Here is a 20,946-nt window from a genome sequence, read left to right as displayed (position 1 = left end):
ACCTCCATCAGGTTGCAAATTAAAAATAATTTTTATCTGCATCTACCTCTGAAAAAATATTTGGGCTTCTAGCAGTGTGTGGGACTTGGTCGATTACTCCATCTATACTGACCTCCACCAGGTTGCAAATTAAAAATAATTTTTATCTGCATCTACCTCTGAAAAAATATTTGGGCTTCTAGCGGTGTGTGGGACTTGGTCTATTAGTCCATCTATACTGACCTCCATCAGGTTGCAAATTAAAAATAATTTTTATCTGCATCTACCTCTAAAAAAATATTTCGGCTTCTAGCGGTGTGTGGGACTTCGTCTATTAGTCCATCTATACTGACCTCCATCAGTTTGCAAATTAAATATAATTTTTATCTGCATCTACCTCTGAAAAAATTTTTGGGCTTCTAGCTGTGTGTGGGACTTGGTCTATTAGTCCATCTATACTGACCTCCATCAGGTTGCAAATTCAATATAATTTTTTTCTGCATCTACCTCTGAAAAAATATTTGGGCTTCTAGCGGTGTGTGGGACTTGGTCTATTAGTCGATCTAAACTGACCTCCATCAGGTTGCAAATTAAAAATAATTTTCATAGCATCTACCTCTGAAAAAATATTTGGGCTTCTAGCGGTGTGTGGGACTTGGTCTATTAGTCCATCTATACTGACCTCCATCAGGTTGCAAATTCAATATAATATTTTTCTGCATCTACCTCCGAAAAAATATTTGGTCTTCTAGAAGAGTGTCTGGAACTTGGTCTATTAGTCCATCTATACTGACCTCCATCAGGTTGCAAATTCAATATAATTTTTTTCTGCATCTACCTCTGAAAAAATATTTGGGCTTCTAGCGGTGTGTGGGACTTGGTCTATTAGTCGATCTAAACTGACCTCCATCAGGTTGCAAATTAAAAATAATTTTTATAGCATCTACCTCTGAAAAAATATTTGGGCTTCTAGCGGTGTTTGGGACTTGGTCTATTAGTCCATCTATACTGACCTCCATCAGGTTGCAAATTCAATATAATATTTTTCTGCATCTACCTCTAAAAAATATTTGGGCTTCTAGAAGAGTGTCTGGAACTTGGTCTATTAGTCCATCTATACTGACCTCCATCAGGTAGCAAATTCAATATAATTTTTATCTGCATCTAGCTCTGAAAAAAAATTTGGGCTTCTAGCAGTGTGTGGTACTTGCTCTATTAGTCCATCTATACTGACCTCCATCAGGTTGCAAATTAAAAATAATTTTTATCTGCATCTACATCTGAAAAAATATTTGGGCTTCTAGCGGTGTGTGGGACTTGGTCTATTAGTCCATCTATACTGACCTCCATCAGGTTGCAATTCAATATAATTTTTTTCTGCATCTACCTCTGAAAAAATATTTGGGCTTCTAGCAGAGTGTGTCAGACTTGGTCTATTAGTCCATCTATACTGACCACCATCAGGTTGCAAATTCAATATAATTTTTATCTGCATCTACCTCTGAAAAAATATTTGGGCTTCTAGCGGTGTGTGGGACTTCGTCTATTAGTCCATCTATACTGACCTCCATCAGGTTGCAAATTAAAAATAATTTTTATCTGCATCTACCTCTGAAAAAATATTTGGGCTTCTAGCGGTGTGTGGGACTTGGTCGATTAGTCCATCTATACTGACCTCCACCAGGTTGCAAATTAAAAATAATTTTTATCTGCATCTACCTCTGAAAAAATATTTGGGCTTCTAGCGGTGTGTGGGACTTGGTCTATTAGTCCATCTATACTGACCTCCATCAGGTTGCAAATTCAATATAATTTTTTTCTGCATCTACCTCTGAAAAAATATTTGGGCTTCTAGCAGAGTGTGTCAGACTTGGTCTATTAGTCCATCTATACTGACCACCATCAGGTTGCAAATTCAATATAATTTTTATCTGCATCTACCTCTGAAAAAATATTTGGGCTTCTAGCGGTGTGTGGGACTTCGTCTATTAGTCCATCTATACTGACCTCCATCAGGTTGCAAATTAAAAATAATTTTTATCTGCATCTACCTCTGAAAAAATATTTGGGCTTCTAGCGGTGTGTGGGACTTGGTCGATTAGTCCATCTATACTGACCTCCACCAGGTTGCAAATTAAAAATAATTTTTATCTGCATCTACCTCTGAAAAAATATTTGGGCTTCTAGCGGTGTGTGGGACTTGGTCTATTAGTCCATCTATACTGACCTCCATCAGGTTGCAAATTAAAAATAATTTTTATCTGCATCTACCTCTAAAAAAATATTTCGGCTTCTAGCGGTGTGTGGGACTTCGTCTATTAGTCCATCTATACTGACCTCCATCAGTTTGCAAATTAAATATAATTTTTATCTGCATCTACCTCTGAAAAAATATTTGGGCTTCTAGCTGTGTGTGGGACTTGGTCTATTAGTCCATTTATACTGACCTCCATCAGGTTGCAAATTCAATATAATTTTTTTCTGCATCTACCTCTGAAAAAATATTTGGGCTTCTAGCGGTGTGTGGGACTTGGTCTATTAGTCGATCTAAACTGACCTCCATCAGGTTGCAAATTAAAAATAATTTTTATAGCATCTACCTCTGAAAAAATATTTGGGCTTCTAGCGGTGTGTGGGACTTCGTCTATTAGTCCATCTATACTGACCTCCATCAGGTTGCAAATTCAATATAATATTTTTCTGCATCTACCTCTGAAAAAATATTTGGTCTTCTTGAAGAGTGTCTGGAACTTGGTCTATTAGTCCATCTATACTGACCTCCATCAGGTTGCAAATTCAATATAATTTTTATCTGCATCTACCTCTGAAAAAATATTTGGGCTTCAAGCGGTGTGTGGGACTTGGTCTATTAGTCCATCTATACTGACCTCCATCAGGTTGCAAATTAAAAATAATTTTTATCTGCATCTACCTCTGAAAAAATATTTGGGCTTCTAGCGGTGTGTGGGACTTGGTCTATTAGTCCATCTATACTGACCTCCATCAGGTTGCAAATTCAATATAATATTTTTCTGCATCTACCTCTGAAAAAATATTTGGGCTTCTAGCAGAGTGTCTGGAACTTGGTCTATTAGTCCATCTATACTGACCTCCATCAGGTAGCAAATTCAATATATTTTTTTTCTGCATCTACCTCTGAAAAAATATTTGGGCTTCTAGCAGAGTGTGTCGGACTTGGTCTATTAGTCCATCTATACTGACCTCCATCAGGTTGCAAATTCAATATAATTTTTATCTGCATCTACCTCTGAAAAAATATTTGGGCTTCTAGCGGTGTGTGGGACTTGGTCTATTAGTCCATCTATACTGACCTCCATCAGGTTGCAAATTAAAAATAATTTTTATCTGCATCTACCTCTGAAAAAATATTTGGGCTTCTAGCGGTGTGTGGGACTTGGTCTATTAGTCCATCTATACTGACCTCCATCAGGTTGCAAATTCAATATAATTTTTATCTGCATCTACCTCTGAAAAAATATTTGGGCTTCAAGCGGTGTGTGGGACTTGGTCTATTAGTCCATCTATACTCACCTCCATCAGGTTGCAAATTCAATATAATTTTTATCTGCATCTACCTCTGAAAAAATATTTGGGCTTCTAGCAGAGTGTGTCGGACTTGGTCTATTAGTCCATCTATACTGACCTCCATCAGGTTGCAAATTAAAAATAATTTTTATCTGCCTCTGAAAAAATATTTGGGCTTCTAGCGGTGTGTCGGACTTGGTCAATTAGTCCATCTATACTGACCTCCATCAGGTTGCAAATTAAAAATAATTTTTATCTGCTACTACCTCTGAAAAAATATTTGGGCTTCTAGCAGAGTGTGTCGGACTTGGTCTATTAGTCCATCTATACTGACGTACATCAGGTTGCAAATTCAATATAATTTTTTTCTGCATCTACCTCTGAAAAAATATTTGGGTTTCTAGCAGAGTGTGTCGGACTTGGTCAATTCGTCCATATATACTGACCTCCATCAGGTTGCAAATTCAATATAATTTTTATCTGCATCTACCTCTGAAAAAATATTTGGGCTTCTAGCGGTGTGTGGGACTTGGTCAATTAGTCCATCTATACTGACCTCCATCAGGTTGCAAATTAAAAATAATTTTTATCTGCATCTACCTCTGAAAAAATATTTGGGCTGCTAGCGGTGTGTGGGACTTGGTCTATTAGTCCATCCATACTGACCTCCATCAGGTTGCAAATTAAAAATAATTTTTATCTGCATCTACCTCTGAAAAAATATTTGGGCTTCTAGCGGTGTGTGGGACTTGGTCAATTAGACCATCTATACTGACCTCCATCAGGTTGCAAATTAAAATAAATTTTTATCTGCATCTACCTCTAAAAAAATATTTGGGCTTCTAGCGGTGTGTGGGACTTGGTCTATTAGTCCATCTATACTGACCTCCATCAGGTTGCAAATTAAAAATAATTTTTATCTGCTTCTACCTTTGAAAAAATGTTTGGGCTTCTAGCGGTGTGTGGGACTTGGTCTATTAGTCGATCTATACTGACCTCCAACAGTTTGCAAATTCAATATAATTTTTTTCTGCATCTACCTCTGAAAAAATATTTGGGCTTCTAGCAGTGTGTGTCGGACTGGGTCTATTAGTCCATCTATACTGATCTCCATCAGGTTGCAAATTCAATATAATTTTTTTCTGCATCTAGCTCTGAAAAAAAATTTGGGCTTCTAGCAGTGTGTGGGACTTGGTCTATTAGTCCATCTATACTGACCTCCATCTGATTGCAAATTAAAAATAATTTTTATCTGCATCTATCTCTGAAAAATATTTGGGCTTCTAGCGGTGTGTGGGACTTGGTCTATTAGTCCATCTATACTGACCTCCATCAGGTTGCAAATTAAAAATAATTTTTATCTGCATCTTCCTCTAAAAAAATATTTGGGCTTCTAGCGGTGTGTGGGACTTGATCTATTAGTCCATCTATACTGACCTCCATCAGGTTGCAAATTATAAATAATTTTTATCTGCATCTACCTCTGAAAAAATATTTGGGCTTCTAGCGGTGTGTGGGACTTGGTCAATTAGTTCATCTATACTGACCTCCATCAGGTTGCAAATTCAATATAATTTTTATCTGCATCTACCTCTGAAAAAATATTTGGGCTTCTAGCAGAGTGTGTCGAACTTTGTCTATTAGTCCATCTATACTGACCTCCATCAGGTTGCAAATTAAAAATTTTTTTTATCTGCATCTACCTCTAAAAAAATATTTGGGCTTCTAGCAGTGTTTGGGACTTGGTCTATTAGTCCATCTATACTGACCTCCACCAGGTTGCAAATTAAAAATAATTTTTATCTGCATCTACCTCTGAAAAAATATTTGGGCTTCTAGCTGTGTGTGGGACTTGGTCTGTTAACCAATCTATACTGACCTCCATCAGGTTGCAAATTCAATATAATTTTTTTATGCATCTACCTCTGAAAAATATTTGGGCTTCTAGCAGAGTGTGTGGGACTTGGTCTATTATTCCATCTATACTGACCTCCATCAGGTTGCAAATTCATTATAATTTTTTTCTGCATCTACCTCTGAAAAATATTTGGGCTTCTAGCGGTGTGTGGGACTTGGTCTATTAGTCCATCTATACTGACCTCCGTCAGGTTGCAAATTCAATATAATTTTTATCTGCATCTACCTCTGAAAAAATATTTGGGCTTCTAGCGGTGTGTGAGACTTGGTCTATTAGTCGATCTATACTGATCTCCATCAGGTTGCAAATTCAATATAATATTTATCTGCATCTACATCTGAAAATATATTTGGGCTTCTAGCGATGTGTGGGACTTGGTCTATTAGTCCATCTATACTGACCTCCATCAGGTTGCAAATTCAATATAATTTTTTTCTGCATCTACCTCTGAAAAAATATTTGGGCTTCTAGCGGTGTGTGGGACTTGGTCTATTAGTCCATCTATACTGACCTCCGTCAGGTTGCAAATTCAATATAATTTTTATCTGCATCTACCTCTGAAAAAATATTTGGGCTTCTAGCGGTGTGTGAGACTTGGTCTATTAGTCGATCTATACTGATCTCCATCAGGTTGCAAATTCAATATAATATTTATCTGCATCTACATCTGAAAATATATTTGGGCTTCTAGCGATGTGTGGGACTTGGTCTATTAGTCCATCTATACTGACCTCCATCAGGTTGCAAATTCAATATAATTTTTTTCTGCATCTACCTCTGAAAAAATATTTGGGCTTCTAGCAGAGTGTGTCAGACTTGGTCTATTAGTCCATCTATACTGACCACCATCAGGTTGCAAATTCAATATAATTTTTATCTGCATCTACCTCTGAAAAAATATTTGGGCTTCTAGCGGTGTGTGGAACTTCGTCTATTAGTCCATCTATACTGACCTCCATCAGGTTGCAAATTAAAAATAACTTTTATCTGCATCTACCTCTGAAAAAATATTTGGGCTTCTAGCGGTGTGTGGGACTTGGTCGATTAGTCCATCTATACTGACCTCCACCAGGTTGCAAATTAAAAATAATTTTTATCTGCATCTACCTCTGAAAAAATATTTGGGCTTCTAGCGGTGTGTGGGACTTGGTCTATTAGTCCATCTATACTGACCTCCATCAGGTTGCAAATTAAAAATAATTTTTATCTGCATCTACCTCTAAAAAAATATTTGGGCTTCTAGCGGTGTGTGGGACTTCGTCTATTAGTCCATCTATACTGACCTCCATCAGTTTTCAAATTACATATAATTTTTATCTGCATCTACCTCTGAAAAAATATTTGGGCTTCTAGCTGTGTGTGGGACTTGATCTATTAGTCCATCTATACTGACCTCCATCAGGTTGCAAATTCAATATAATTTTTTTCTGCATCTAGCTCTGAAAAAAAATTTGGGCTTCTAGCAGTGTGTGGGACTTGCTCTATTAGTCCATCTATACTGACCTTCATCAGGTTGCAAATTAAAAATAATTTTTATCTGCATCTACCTCTGAAAAAATATTTGGGCTTCTAGCGGTGTGTGGGACTTGGTCTATTAGTCTATCTATACTGACCTCCATCAGGTTGCAAATTCAATATAATTTTTATCTGCATCTACCTCTGAAAAATTATTTGGGCTTCTAGCGGTGTGTGGGACTTGGTCTATTAGTCCATCTATACTGACCTCCATCAGGTTGCAAATTAAAAATATTTGGGCTTCTAGCGGTGTGTGGGACTTGGTCTATTAGTCCATCTATACTGACCTCCTTCAGGTTGCAAATTAAAAATAATTTTTATCTGCAACTACCTCTGAAAAAATATTTGGGCTTCTAGCGGTGTGTGGGACTTGGTCTATTAGTCCATCTATACTGACCTCCATCAGGTTGCAAATTAAAAATAATTTTTAACTGCATCTACCTCTAAAAAAATATTTGGGCTTCTAGCGGTGTGTGGGACTTGGTCTATCAGTCGATCTATACTGACCTCCATCAGGTTGCAAATTCAATATAATTTTTATCTGCATTTACCTCTGAAAAAATATTTGGGCTTCTAGCAGAGTGTGTCGGACTTGGTCTATTAGTCCATCTATACTGACCACCATCAGGTTGCAAATTCAATATAATTTTTATCTGCATCTACCTCTGAAAAAATATTTGGGCTTCTAGCGGTGTGTGGGACTTCGTCTATTAGTCCATCTATACTGACCTCCATCAGGTTGCAAATTAAAAATAACTTTTATCTGCATGTACCTCTGAAAAAATATTTGGGCTTCTAGCGGTGTGTGGGTCTTGGTCTATTAGTCCATCTATAATGACCTCCATCAGGTTGCAAATTCAATATCATTTTTTTCTGCATCTTCCTCTGAAAAAATATTTGGGCTTCTAGCAGAGTGTGTGGATCTTGGTCTATTAGTCCATCTATACTGACCTCCATCAATTTGCAAATTCAATATAGTTTTTTTCTGCATCTACCTCTGAAAAAATATTTGGGCTTCTAGCAGATTGTGTCGGACTTGGTCTATTATTCCATCTATACTGACCTCCATCAGGTTGCAAATTAAAAATAATTTTTATCTGCATCTACCTCTGAAAAAATATTTGGGCTTCTAGCGGTGTGTGGGACTTGGTCTATTAGTCCATCTATACTGACCTCCATCAGGTTGTAAATTAAAAATAATTTTTATCTGCATCTACCTTTGAAAAAATATTTGGGCTTCTAGCGGTGTGTGGGACTTGGTCTATTAGTCCATCTATACTGACCTCCATCAGGTTGCAAATTCAATATAATTTTTATCTGCATCTACCTCTGAAAAATTATTTGGGCTTCAAGCGGTGTGTGGGACTTGGTCTATTAGTCCATCTATACTGACCTCCATCAGGTTGCAAATTAAAAATAATTTTTATCTGCATTTAACTCTGAAAAAATATTTGGGCTTCTAGCGGTGTGTGGGACTTGGTCTATTAGTCCATCTATACTGACCTCCTTCAGGTTGCAAATTAAAAATAATTTTTATCTGCAACTACCTCTGAAAAAATATTTGGGCTTCTAGCGGTGTGTGGGACTTGGTCTATTAGTCCATCTATACTGACCTCCATCAGGTTGCAAATTAAAAATAATTTTTAACTGCATCTACCTCTAAAAAAATATTTGGGCTTCTAGCGGTGTGTGGGACTTGGTCTATTAGTCCATCTATACTGACCTCATCAGGTTGCAAATTCAATATAATTTTTTTCTGCATCTAGCTCTGGAAAAATATTTCGGCTTGTAGCAGTGTGTGATACTCATTATATTAGGCCATCTATACCAAACTCCACCAGCTTTGAAATTAATAATAATTTTTAGCTGCATCTACCCCTAAAAATAATTTTTATTCCCAATAGTGGTAGCAATAGAAATATGGGTCGTGCGCCTGGCTAACAAAAATATACGCTTCATAACAAAAAACACCAGCCTAGCGCATTGCATTAATAAGATGGCATCATCGTCTCTCTCAGTGCTAGGCCTACTACGCCGGCTAGCATTCCTGTGCCTAAAACACAATGTATGGGTCCACGCTAGCCACTATGCTGAGGGGTGTAAAGCTGCTGCTAACGCTTTATAACAATTCATTTGGCAGATTTTCACAGAGCTCTTCCCCAACGCCCACCCATCGGGCAGCAGTTGCCCACCCTCCCTATGGGATCTAGTGGCGAATAGTTGATTCCCTTAATCAGAGCGTCAGTTGCCCTGTCTACGTGGCAAGCATACGGTAAGGCATGAGAAGAGTGGACATGACTGGTAGCAGGCAGACGGGTTGACCAATGTGAACAAGCCAGATCACAAGTCACCATAGAATTTCTCCACCAGCTAATGATGAGGGGCATATCAGAGGCATCAGCGCAGCGGTGTCTGACCGGAGTAGCATTTCACTTCCAACTACTGAATTGGGGAGATGTGACAATGATTCATCATCAGACAATCCATAAAAGGGTGGAAAAGGGGTCAGCCAAGTCAGAAGTGTAGACGTCCCGTCCCGTGTCACTAAAACTGATTTCTCACATTATATCCCTAACACCATTAACATGACACTCACAATTTGAAGCAACACTACTGTCTACTGCATTTTTGATCAGATCGCCTTCTTCGGGGCGCTATGCCTAAGCGAATTAGTCCCTCAATCCAAAATTACGACCAGTGGAGGCTTATTACACCAGGACGTAGTCATAGCCAATAATGCAATACGTCTACGCATACGCCAATCGAAAATGGTTCCAGCGGGCAAGGGCACTTGGGTACTTCTACAACCCACAAACGGTACACTGAGTCGGGTAACAATAGTAAAAACATATATAACCAACAGATCACAAAGTAATTTCTTCCTATCACACATTGATGGAACGCCATTATCAAGATACCAGTTCCAAGCTATATTTAATAAATGCATAACATCGGCAGGGAACCACCCCAAAGATTACGGGACACACTCATTCCGCATAGGCGCGGCCATGGAAGCAGCAAGAGCAGGACTGTCAGAAACGGAAGTTCAGAGGATAGGGAGATGGTGATCCACGTGTTTGGCGAGATACATAAGACCAGACTTGTTATCCTAACGTGGTTTGTTTCTTTTACAGGTGACGCTAAGCCAACAGTGTGGGTGATAGGCCACTCGTATATATATTGGGCAGAAAAAAGGGCAAAAGTCCACCCAGGCGGGAGGAAATTAGAGTTTCATAACACATATTTCAACTGGAGAGGTATTAGAGGCCTGCTATGGCCACAGGTACTAATGGAGGTAATCAAGGTAGGGAGAGAGGCAAGAGGTCTAGTCATCTTAGTTATGCAGGCCGGGGGAAACAACCTAGGTCATCACAAGAGCACATAACTAATGGCAATAATGAAACTAGACACAGAGCGCTTCAGAGAATTTTTCACAAAACTAGCAATAGTATGGTCAGAGATTGTGCCGATAGCGGTATGGCAAGGTGTGCGAGACATCACGGCTATCGAACGGACAAGGCGGGTAATAAATATTCGGATGGCAAAATTTAGAAGAGACAGAGGCGGTGTAGTGATACAACACCGACAACTGGAAGGAGATAAAGCAGGCCTCATACGGCCCGACGGTGTTCACTTAATGGATATTGAAGTGGACATATTCCTGTCAGGACTCCAGGACGGAGTGGAACAAGCGTTAAGAGTAATGGGTGGGGGTCAGAGTCCTGCATACGAGTACGCAGGTTCCTCCGTGGCCTGGAAATAGAAAGGACATGTTGGAGAGTTACACTTGTTGGCCAACTTGCCGGAGTGGAGACCCAGGGCATGCTGCAACAAGCTGAATTATTTTAGAAATAAAATGCCTTTCTAATGGAGTGAGTATAAAGAGTTAATAAAGCTGTGACCGATCCTCACCCATCCAGTTGTAAGAGTTACATTATTGTATTGTCAAGGAAAGGGGGGCGGTAGGGGGGCTGAGCGTCTGGGTTCGGTTGGGGGTCCCCACAGTCTGCCTATGCTAGATTCATTTAAAAATTCTTATTAGATACACAAGCGGTGCAGCTTGCTTTGCAGCTGGGCTACTACACCCAAAGTATTGCCTAGGCTAGATGCAGTTAAAAATTCTACGCTGACTAGCAGACACTGAAGCTTTGGAGCAGACCTCTGATTAAACTGCTCTTCACACTCAACCATCTGTGTTACCCCAAGCCATAGTCTATGTAGTTTCTTACAGTTAAAAGGGGGGGGGAGCGACCCAACCCACCTGGAATTGACGATGCCAAAGTCCCATAAGACACAGCAAGGGGACTGCAAAAAGAGTCTCCATTTTTTCCCAAAATTGTGGAACAGACACCACTTAACCCTAGAACGCATACCTGGGGCCTCGCAGGCCCGCCCTGTTAATTGTTATCTATTTTCAGCAAGATTTCTTTAGTTAGAATTTTGAAACTCTAGGTATTCTTTATGTATATAGTTGTTTGTCATTTGAGTTTGAGTTATTCCATGTTATTTACACACGGGCCTAAAAGGTCCCAGGTATGTAAAAGTGGAGATTTTTATGGTAATGCGTTCTAGGGTTAAGTGGCATCAATTGCCCCACAGTTGCTTAAAATGGTTGTTGAGGTGTTTTTACGAAATCCTCAAGCTTTTAGTCTCCCCAGGATGACACAGGGGTAGAAAAGTCCTTGCGAATCCATGATTTGTTCATCTTTATGAAAGTGAGTCTGTCTGCATTCTCAGTGGACAGCCGCGTGCGCTTATCTGTCAGCACACCACCAGCAGCGCTGAACACACGTTCAGACAGAACGCTGAATGCAGGGCATGACAAGATCTCCAAGGCGTGAGTGGCGAGCTCCGGCCATTTTTCCAGATTGGAATCCCAAAATGAGCAATGGTCCAGTGACACAGTCATCCTCTCTAGGCGTTGACTATGTGTCAGACTTCTTGTCTCCTGTGGCCTTGCAAAGGATGGTCTAAAAAAGTGGTGAAACGATTCCACAAAATTGCTGTTACCAGCAGATACTGTGTTACTGTTACGGTTTGAGTGATGAAGACTCGACAGTCCCATGGTTGGCAAGTTAAAACTGTGAGATTCACTACGTGCACCACTGGTGTTTTGTGGAAAATCACATGTAAGATTCTGCAACAGCGTCTGCAGATACTCCTGCATGCGTAAATCCCTTTTTATGGCAGGAATTATTTCGTCAAATTTACTTTTGTATTGGGGATCTAAGAGTGTGGCAACCCAGTAGTCGGGATTACTTTGAATTCTGACAATCCAAGGGTCATGTTGCAGGTAGTGCAGCAAGTAGGCACTCATGTGTCTTGCGCATCCAGGACGACCAAGTCCTTGTTGTGTTGGTAGCGAGGTAAGAATCATGCTTCCTTCCTCTGCCCTCTCCCCCCAACCTCGCACAACAGAAATGTGATCAAGGTCTCCCTCATCTGATGAGTCTTCTATGCCCATCGCCAGTTCGTCCTCCACTTCTTCCTCGGCTCCTGCACCTTCCTCAACAGTTTGGCTGCTACCATGCACCCTGGTTAATCCCTCTCCCCCACCCTCCCATGCCTGCCGCCTTGGTGCTGCTGACCGTCTGGACCTTGGAGATGTTATCCCTTCCGCATACGACTCCTCCTCTACTTCCTCCACCTCCTCTTGTGCCACCACCTGACTCTGAATTCTGTTTAATGTGTGCTCCAGCATGTAAATCACCGGAATAGTCATGCTGATAATGGCATCGTCGTTAGCACTAAACATCTTCGTCACCATTTCAAAACTGTGCAGAAGGATGTGTGGCGCCCCTGAGGGTTCATTCGCCACAGAGTTACTGTATCTCACCCAGAGGTGTGGTATCTCACCCTCAGGTAAGGAAGGCGTATGGCTTGTGACCCTAACACCTGCATCCAACACATACCCGCAGTGGGGGTAGGGCGAGATTACTCCTAAGGGAGGGCACAGTCCCAGGTCCCTAGCTGGCGGGAGGGTCCTATGTAGTGTGGGCTTAGGGGAGCAGCTTAGGGGAGCACATGACAGGGAGAGTATAAATAGGAAGCCATCTTAGAAAGAGCAACCAAGCCAGAGGAGGAAAAGTGACAGGAGCAGAGGCTCTACATGAGCTCTGCTATGGAGGCGGGCCTAGCCTGGGAGGCCCAGGACTGAAGGAGAAAAGAGAGGAGTGGGAGCAGGAAGGCTCCAGGAACCGAAGGGACCCTAGGGGTACGGGCCGTGCAGAAGGCCACCAGTACTCTCGCTGGTACCAGGAGGTAGAGGGGTCAGGCCAGATAAGGGGAACCGGGCCCTCAACTAGCGGAGAAACAGCAAGGTTTAACTAGAAACCGGAGACTGCAGCATTTCATGTACTGCAGGCCAAAGTCCACACCAGTCTCACTAAGAAGGTAGCCACATAGGACCCAGGGGACGGAACACATGTCGCCCGCCAAGGCCTGAGGATACCGGATAGAAGTGTCACTGGGTGTGAGGTGCAGGGAGAAGGCCAGAGAAAGGGCACACAGAAGGGGTCCTGCTAAGTACTCCAGAGCTATCTGGGGGTGGACTGAGCCCCTCACTGAGTACGCACAGCACGACGGGGGAGATTGCTCTGGTACCTGTAATCTGGACTGCAACAACTGTGAGTAAAGATCTTGGGACTGCATCACACGGACTCTGTGTTCATTACTGACTCCCTGCACTACAACCACCATCACCCACAAACACTGTCCTGAAGCTACACTCTTCCTGTGGTGAGTAATAATACCGTTGCTGCAAAACCACCAGCTTCAGAGGACTGTTCCGCAGCGGTGGCCCCTTTTGCCGCACTCCAGAGGTGGCGTAGTCGGACATTATAAAACCCATATATACAAATTACCCTTGGATTGACCGCCCTGGGTCACAGACCGGGTCACCGCCACAGTGACTACAATCCCCAGCGTCTACCGGCCCGGCTCCGGGTACCCCACGGCCCAGGGGGTGTGTCAACTTCATAGGTCCCTGATCTGAGACCACTCCTGCAGCGTGATTTGCCCCACCTCTGGATCTCGTTGGCCCAGGCTATACGTCAGAACGTATTGCACCAGGGCTTGTCGGTGCTGCCACAGTCGCTGCAACATGTGCAGAGTTGAATTCCACCGTGTCGGCCCATCGCATTTCAGCCGATGAACTGGCATGCCCAACAACTTCTGTAGAGATGTAAGTCGTTGAGCTGCGGGATGCGAATGGCGGAAGTGAGCACACAGCGACCGTGCCATCTGCAGAAGGCCATCTAGTCCGGGATAGTTGGCTAAAAATTGATGGACAACCAGGTTCAACACATGAGCCATACAAGGCACTTGTGTGGCATTGCCCCGGCGAAGGGCCGCACCCAGGTTTGCAGCATTGTCGCACATGGCCTTCCCTGGTTGCAGGTCCAGTGGAGACAACCATTCATGAAACTGGGTCTCCAGAGCTGACCACAACTCCTCAGCTGTGTGACTCACATTTCTCTGACATTTCCAAGTAAAAACCGCCTGATGACGTTGAGCCCTACTGCCAGCATAGTAAGGAGGTGTGCAGGATCCCTTCTGCGAGTTAGAAAGCTTGTGGCATGACCAGACAGGCTTTGGGTGCAGGTGGAGGACTGAGAGGAGGTTGAGGAGGCAGAAGCAGTGGAGGAACTTTGAGATAAAGAGGATTGACGCACAACTCGTGGGGACGGCAAGACTTGGACAGCAGCCCTTTGTCCTGCTGTCACCATAGTTACCCAGTGCCCAGTCAGCGACATGTAACGCCCCTGTCCATGCCTACTCGTCCAAGTGTCTGTGGTGAAATGCACCCTGTCACACACAGAGTTTCTCAAAGAAGCGGTGATGTTGTGTGCGACATGCTGGTGGAGCGCAGGCACACCTTTCTTTGAGAAGTAGTGCCGACTGGGCATCTGGTAATGGGGCACTGCGACTGACATAAGGTCTCGAAAATCCTCTGTGTGCACCAGGCAGAAAGGAAGCATTTCTGTAGCCAAGAGTTTGCAGATGGTGAAATTCAACCTCTAAGCTTTCTCATGGCTAGGAGGAAATGGTCTTTTACTTGTCCACATCTGAGGGACCGAGGGCTGGCTGTTGTGCTTAGACGGGGTTGAGAAGGGTGTCCCCGGCAAACTGCGGGTCTGTGAGGAAGATGCAGGCGGACATGTTAGGTTGCCTTGATCCAAAGGTGGTGCTCTCGATGTCGGAGAGCGCTCAACACCAGCAGGTGTTTCCACTTCCCAATGAACTGACGACCTGCCAAACACACTGGCTGTTGCGGGTAAAGAGGTGGCAGGTCTGCATCCAAAAACATGTGTGACTGCTGTCCCCTCAGTCACAGAGAATGAAGAGGCTGCGGATGCACAAGATGGGGCACACAGTTGTGGCCCGGCACGCTAGGCCGCATTGTAGCACAGTGAGCTTCCCACTGCAACTTATGCTTTATATCCATGTGACGATACATGCATGAAGTACTCAAACTATGGATTTTTTGGCCTCTACTTAGCTTTTGGTGACAAATGCCCAGGCTGTGCAAGGCTTAGAGCCCATGCGACCTGAAGAGCCACCACGACTTGTGGTCAGAGGCAGAGTTGTGGTTGAGGATGCAGTTGTTGATGTGCTTCCAGTACTCCGTCTCTGTCCAGGAAGGCGCAACCTAACCTCATCGTCAATAGCATCTGTGACGACCCTCTGCGCTTGGTATCACAGATCCTTGAAAAATGCATTGATGGAACCCTCCACAAGAGGCCCCCATAAACATTCACACATCTCCATCTTCCACCTCAGACCAGCAGAGGGAGCCCGTTAGGGTTATAAATAGGGAAGGTGGAGCTAGGCAGTTCAGTTCCTCTGAAAAGTTCCTGCAGTAGAGAAGCCTAAGAGAGGTCAGTCTGCGGTGGAGCTCAGTCTAGTCTAGAGAACTCAGTTAATAGTTCTGCAGTGGAGCACGAGGCTCCTGCTAGCTAGATTTAGGGAGCTCAGATAGAGTTTAAGGTGTGCCGGCGCCATTAGATCGGTGAAGGGCGGCAAGCTGCCGTTAGTGTGTATAGGCTAGTGAGGGCCCGAGTAGGCCGAAGGCGAGTGGCGAGTTAGTACATAAGGGGCAGAGGAGCTTAACCAGCTCACCCCGAAGCATTTACCGGACACCGGATCTGAGCTTACCGGGATCTCTATGACCCAGTAAGGCATAACCGGAATCCCAGGAGAACTACAAGTCGCAGGATCGCTAAGGTGCTGATACGTAACAGAGCAAGGAGACGCTTAGGCCCCACATACTGGGAGCGTGAACTCCAAGACAAGGCCCTACCACAAGGTCAGCCAGCGCAGGACAGAGACAAAGTTAGGCCTAGCTCCAGGCAGGTCAGAAACTTACTATGCAGAGGCAAGAAACAGGAGGCCCTACACCCGCTCATTGGGGAGGATCCTGATATGCACCCTTCACCCTACAGTGCTCCGGGATGTGCCTGAATTTCCACCGGTAAAAGGTACTACCGTGTCCGTTCCCGTTCTTGTTCTGACCCAGCTGGGTCTTGCCTGTCCTGCCTTCCCCCTGCATACGCTGCCCAGAGACCTAGCTCCACCTGTGGGGAGCTATAGCATCGAGCTGCCTTATCACGGAACTCAGTGGATTGCTGCAGCGCTGGTACTTCTCACCAGATACCACAGGTGGCGTCACAAACTCTTATAAAATGAACATTTATCCACCCTTTTAAAGAGTGACCCCAGGGTACGGGACCGGGAGCCGACCACCGCGACATCCCCAAGGCCAGGCAAAGGCCCGGGTACCAAGTCATCCCCATCCCCTCGGCTAGTCACATCCTCCTCCACCTCCTCTGCTGACCTCATCGACTGGCTGACTGTGGGTTGACAGTAAGTGGGATCTCCAACCTCGTCATCATCACCCTGTGTGTTCTCACACCCGTCGTCCTCAGAGCCAACCTCTTCCTGCCCTGACCGAAAAGTCAAGTTGTCGCTCCAAATCAGGTATTTGAGTCTCATCATCATCTTCCACATTGTCTCCACCAACAATAGTTACAGTTTGGGAACGAGGGTCTACATTATGCTCAGAACCTTCTTCATCTGGTCCTGGATCCGACTTATAAAGATTCTGGGCATCAGTGCAGATCATTTCCTCGTCTGGATTCACAGAAGCTCTGGAGCAGACCTCCATTTCCCAGGCTATAGTATGAGTAAACAGCTGTGCAGACTCAACCATCTGTGTTACCCCATACTCAGACGGGCAGCTGGAGACTTGGGAGCTGTGAGGAAGCAAGTGCGATTGGGGTGACACCTCTGAGGACTGGAGCATTTGTGATGTTGAAGTTGAGGTGGAGGAGAGCCCACTTGAAGGAGCACTTGATATCCGTTGAAGCACCTGCTGTTTTTGTGCCTCATCTGGAATTTGTAGCAATTGGCGTGGCTGTAAGAAAGGGAACTTATCACATTGTCCACGAAAAGAAGTCAACATCTTAGTTTGGCTGGAAGATGGTCTTTCTTCTGCAGATGTTACTCCCCCCCACCGCGGGGGGGCTTGACCCACCAGCGGACAGGAACCAGTATTGGGAGTGGGGGGGCTGGCCGTCAGGGTCCACCGCGACTCTGGCACAAACCCGGCGACACGGAGGTGGCACGGGCAGGAACGGACTGGCCGTGTCGGCTTCGCACATCTTTGCTTTTAGAAGGGCATGGCATGCCTATATCTGTGTCTCCCCCTCCTTTTAATCCTGCACCTCTTTTCTTTTCGCATGACTATATGTACTTGTCACTTTTCCATGTGTTAGTTGTGTCTTCTGAGCAGTTTGTCAGGTTTTGTTTGCCTGCCATTGGTTTTAACGGTGTTCGAAGGTGTTCGACGAACAGTTCGACGAACAGTTCGGCGAACACATGGGTGTTCGACGAACCGAACCGAACTCGAACACTACGGGGGTGGCTCAACACTAGTCCCTTGTTCCATTAGGATTTCCTTCGGCAGACCGGTCCTGAGTAATATATAGACAAGCTCCCTGGCTATGCATTTACTTGATGAACTTCTTAGCGGTACCGCTTCTGGATACCGGGTCGCATAGTCCATGATCAACAGAATGTATTGGTGGCCTTGTGCTAACTTGAATAAGGGCCCTACTAGGTCCATTGCAACCCTCTCAAAGGGTATCTGTTATGATCTGCAACAAGTACTAAGGAAAGAAAGGGGAAAGCTGTCCCTACAGTAAGACTAAGCTGAATCCCTACGAAGCATCGGGCTGCCTGTTCCTAGCGAACAGACCCGCCTTAGTCCTCGGCTAGTCTGAACGAAGACCTATAGCATTAAGGGAGGGGTCCCTAAAAGAACTAAGGACTGGGACAAAATGGGACACCTCCTAAACAGAGAAGTTGTTGCAGAACACAAAAAGACAAACTGACAAAAAGGTACTAGAGTTCCCAGAAGGACCAAGCGAACTGACAGAAGCACCTGGCTAGAGAAACAGTCAAACACTGAAGTCCAGTACAGCCAAAAGGGCAGAGCTAGAATATAAAGGCAGATGGTCACGTGACCGCAAAACACAAGATGGAAAAAACAAACAGGAGGGTTCTAACAGTATCTCTATCACTGGCAGTGGAACTAATGGACAATGGAAGTGGGAAGAGGGAGCAGTTATTTGGCAGGTTGGGCAGGACCCACAATAGTTGAGAATTTTTCAGTAACACCCAGGGCAATAAAACCTTAAAATCCTCTCCTGAGTTTACTCGACCCCTAGGCGTCCCCCCAGAACATGTGAATGGGCCATATTCAGTACCCTCAGTCTGTATGGTCCAGGCACTAACAGCTGTTCCACTGATTCACTGTCCCTTAGTTTAGCCACGTGGGGGAACCTGGTATTGGCCCTCGGCTCTTGGGCAACCCTATTACATACAGTAACCTGGTCAAATGCCCCTTTTAATGTCAGGTGGTCAGGCCCGAACTTGAGCAGTCCCAAAGTTCTCTCCGGACAAATTGAACTCTGAAAGGTCAGCCTCCTCAGTCACCATCTCGCCCTCATCGACGGCAAGGATGCACAGTGAGAAATCATCCACTTGATACTTCGTCGGGGGTTCTTCTCCAGGGACAAGGCATTTATCCTTCTGCAGAGTCAGGTTCCCTTCCCCCACAAGTTCCAAAGTAACGAAAAATCAAGGCCCAGTATGATGGGCAGTATCAGGTCCTTAACCACCCCGACCTCGTGGGACTGGACACCAGAGTCTGTTCCCACTGTCACTGTGGCCACAGTATAGTCCTGGGCGTCCTCATGGATGCACCGAATGCCCACAGTTTTGGAAGGGATCAATTAGTGGGGAAGGGTAGCTCTGATTAAGGTTGCCAGACTCCCAGAGTAGAACAGTCCAAGCACCTTTACTCCATTAACGGACACGGCACAAGCTTGCGGCACATCGCTGGGTCGACAGTCCACACTGCAGGCTGGATAAAACTTAATAGTAGACCCTTCTGTCGAGGCTGCAGTCCATGGGCTCAGGGGATATATGACACCTGGTGGCTACATGACCAGGGTTTTGACACTGCCAACAGACTATCTCTTTAACAACAGTCCTTGTGGCACTTTCAGTGGGAGTGGGACACCCCCCAGTGGTGGATCTAGACCACTTGCATTGTGAACCAGCCCCCTGTTGGTTATCCCAGTAAAGAGAAGTGACTATATCCAGTTTCCCGAGGGAATTCTCAACCACCTGGTACCCCTCTACTAGGCCGATGAAGTCATCTGCGTTCTTGGGAACGCCCTGGGCAACCCAAGTCTGTACCAACTTGGGAAGGGAGTGCACAAACCTATCAATCACCACCTGCTCGACCATCTGGGCAGGAGTGGAAGATTGAGTCTGCAACAACTTCTGAAAGAGATGCAGTAGGTCAAACATCTGCGAGCGAGGGGTTTGTCGCTGGCATACGTCCAGTGGTGGACTCGTTGGGCTCTCACTGCCATATTCACTCCCAGGCATACAAAGCTCTCTATCTTTAGCTTGGCGAATTCCTTGGCATCATGCAGTGCCAAGTTGTAATATGCCTTTTGGGGTTCACCCAACAAATGTGGCGCCAGAATCTCAGCCCACTGTTCTGGTGAAAGTCTCTCCCGATTTTCCACCCACTCAAAAACTGTCAGAAATGCTTCTACATCATCCCCATGGGTCATCTTCTGCATGATCCATCTTACCGCCTTCCTGACAAGGAAATCATCAGTGGGCCCTGGGGGTGGGTAGGTTGCTCTGCCCGGTATGGCATCTGCCAGAAGCTGTATCTGATGTTGCTGCTCCTGCTGGTGCTGCTGTGCCTTTGCTGCAACTGCATCTGTTGCAGCAACAGTTTGGTTGTCTCCTGGTGCTGCTGCTGCATGCTCTGCTCGCTCTGCAAGTGCTGTTGGCGCATCTGTTGTTGGCTCTTCACCAAGTGCTAAATGAGTGCCTCCATGCTGCCGTATTTCTCTGGCGGCCTGGCGGCCTTCACCCAAGACATCCACCGGTCTCTGTGGCAGGTACACATGTTCCTGGAATCTTGCACGCACTCTCACACCAACTGTCGTAAAGTGAGCTGCAGGGCTCTCCAGAGGCAGACACAGAACACACGGTTCGGGTTAAACTTCCTGCTGGTTTATTCTGTAGCATAAATTCAAACAAAAGATAAGGTATAACAGAGTCCGATATCAAGCGAGACGCTGCCCGCTCCGGGGAGCACGATAAAGCCCCAGCAAACAGTTCTCTGGTGTTGCTTTCTGGCTTCACCCAAACACAGCCTGGAAGAGAGTTAACCCCCAGCATATAACATACTGGCAGAAATTTATTAGGTTTTAGTTCACACAGGAGAGTAACCTGAGTGACACATACCTCCCCTTGCATATCATACCAGTGACTCTGTCACAATATAAATCATGGCAATGGATACAAAGCAAAATCCCAACACTAGTTAGAAAAGAAAGTTGGTTAAGGAAAATTGGAAAGGAATACAAGACAAAGTCCCAGCCCAAATTCATTGA

The 20,946-nt window shown here is 44.7% G+C and overlaps 1 protein-coding gene across 1 annotated transcript in view; it reads right to left on the bottom strand.

Annotated features, from left to right (window-relative positions):
- LOC141271607 (scavenger receptor cysteine-rich domain-containing protein DMBT1-like) overlaps positions 1–20,946 on the bottom strand; it is a 92,048-nt gene that overhangs the window by 54,594 nt on the left and 16,508 nt on the right. The gene's annotated exons all lie outside the window — the stretch shown is intronic.

This window comes from Phyllobates terribilis, unplaced genomic scaffold (assembly GCF_046119375.1).
Source record: "Phyllobates terribilis strain yellow unplaced genomic scaffold, ASM4611937v1 Scaffold_5__5_contigs__length_657084704, whole genome shotgun sequence".
Taxonomy (NCBI): Eukaryota; Metazoa; Chordata; class Amphibia; order Anura; family Dendrobatidae; genus Phyllobates; species Phyllobates terribilis.
This window is presented reverse-complemented; position numbering and strand designations above follow the sequence as displayed.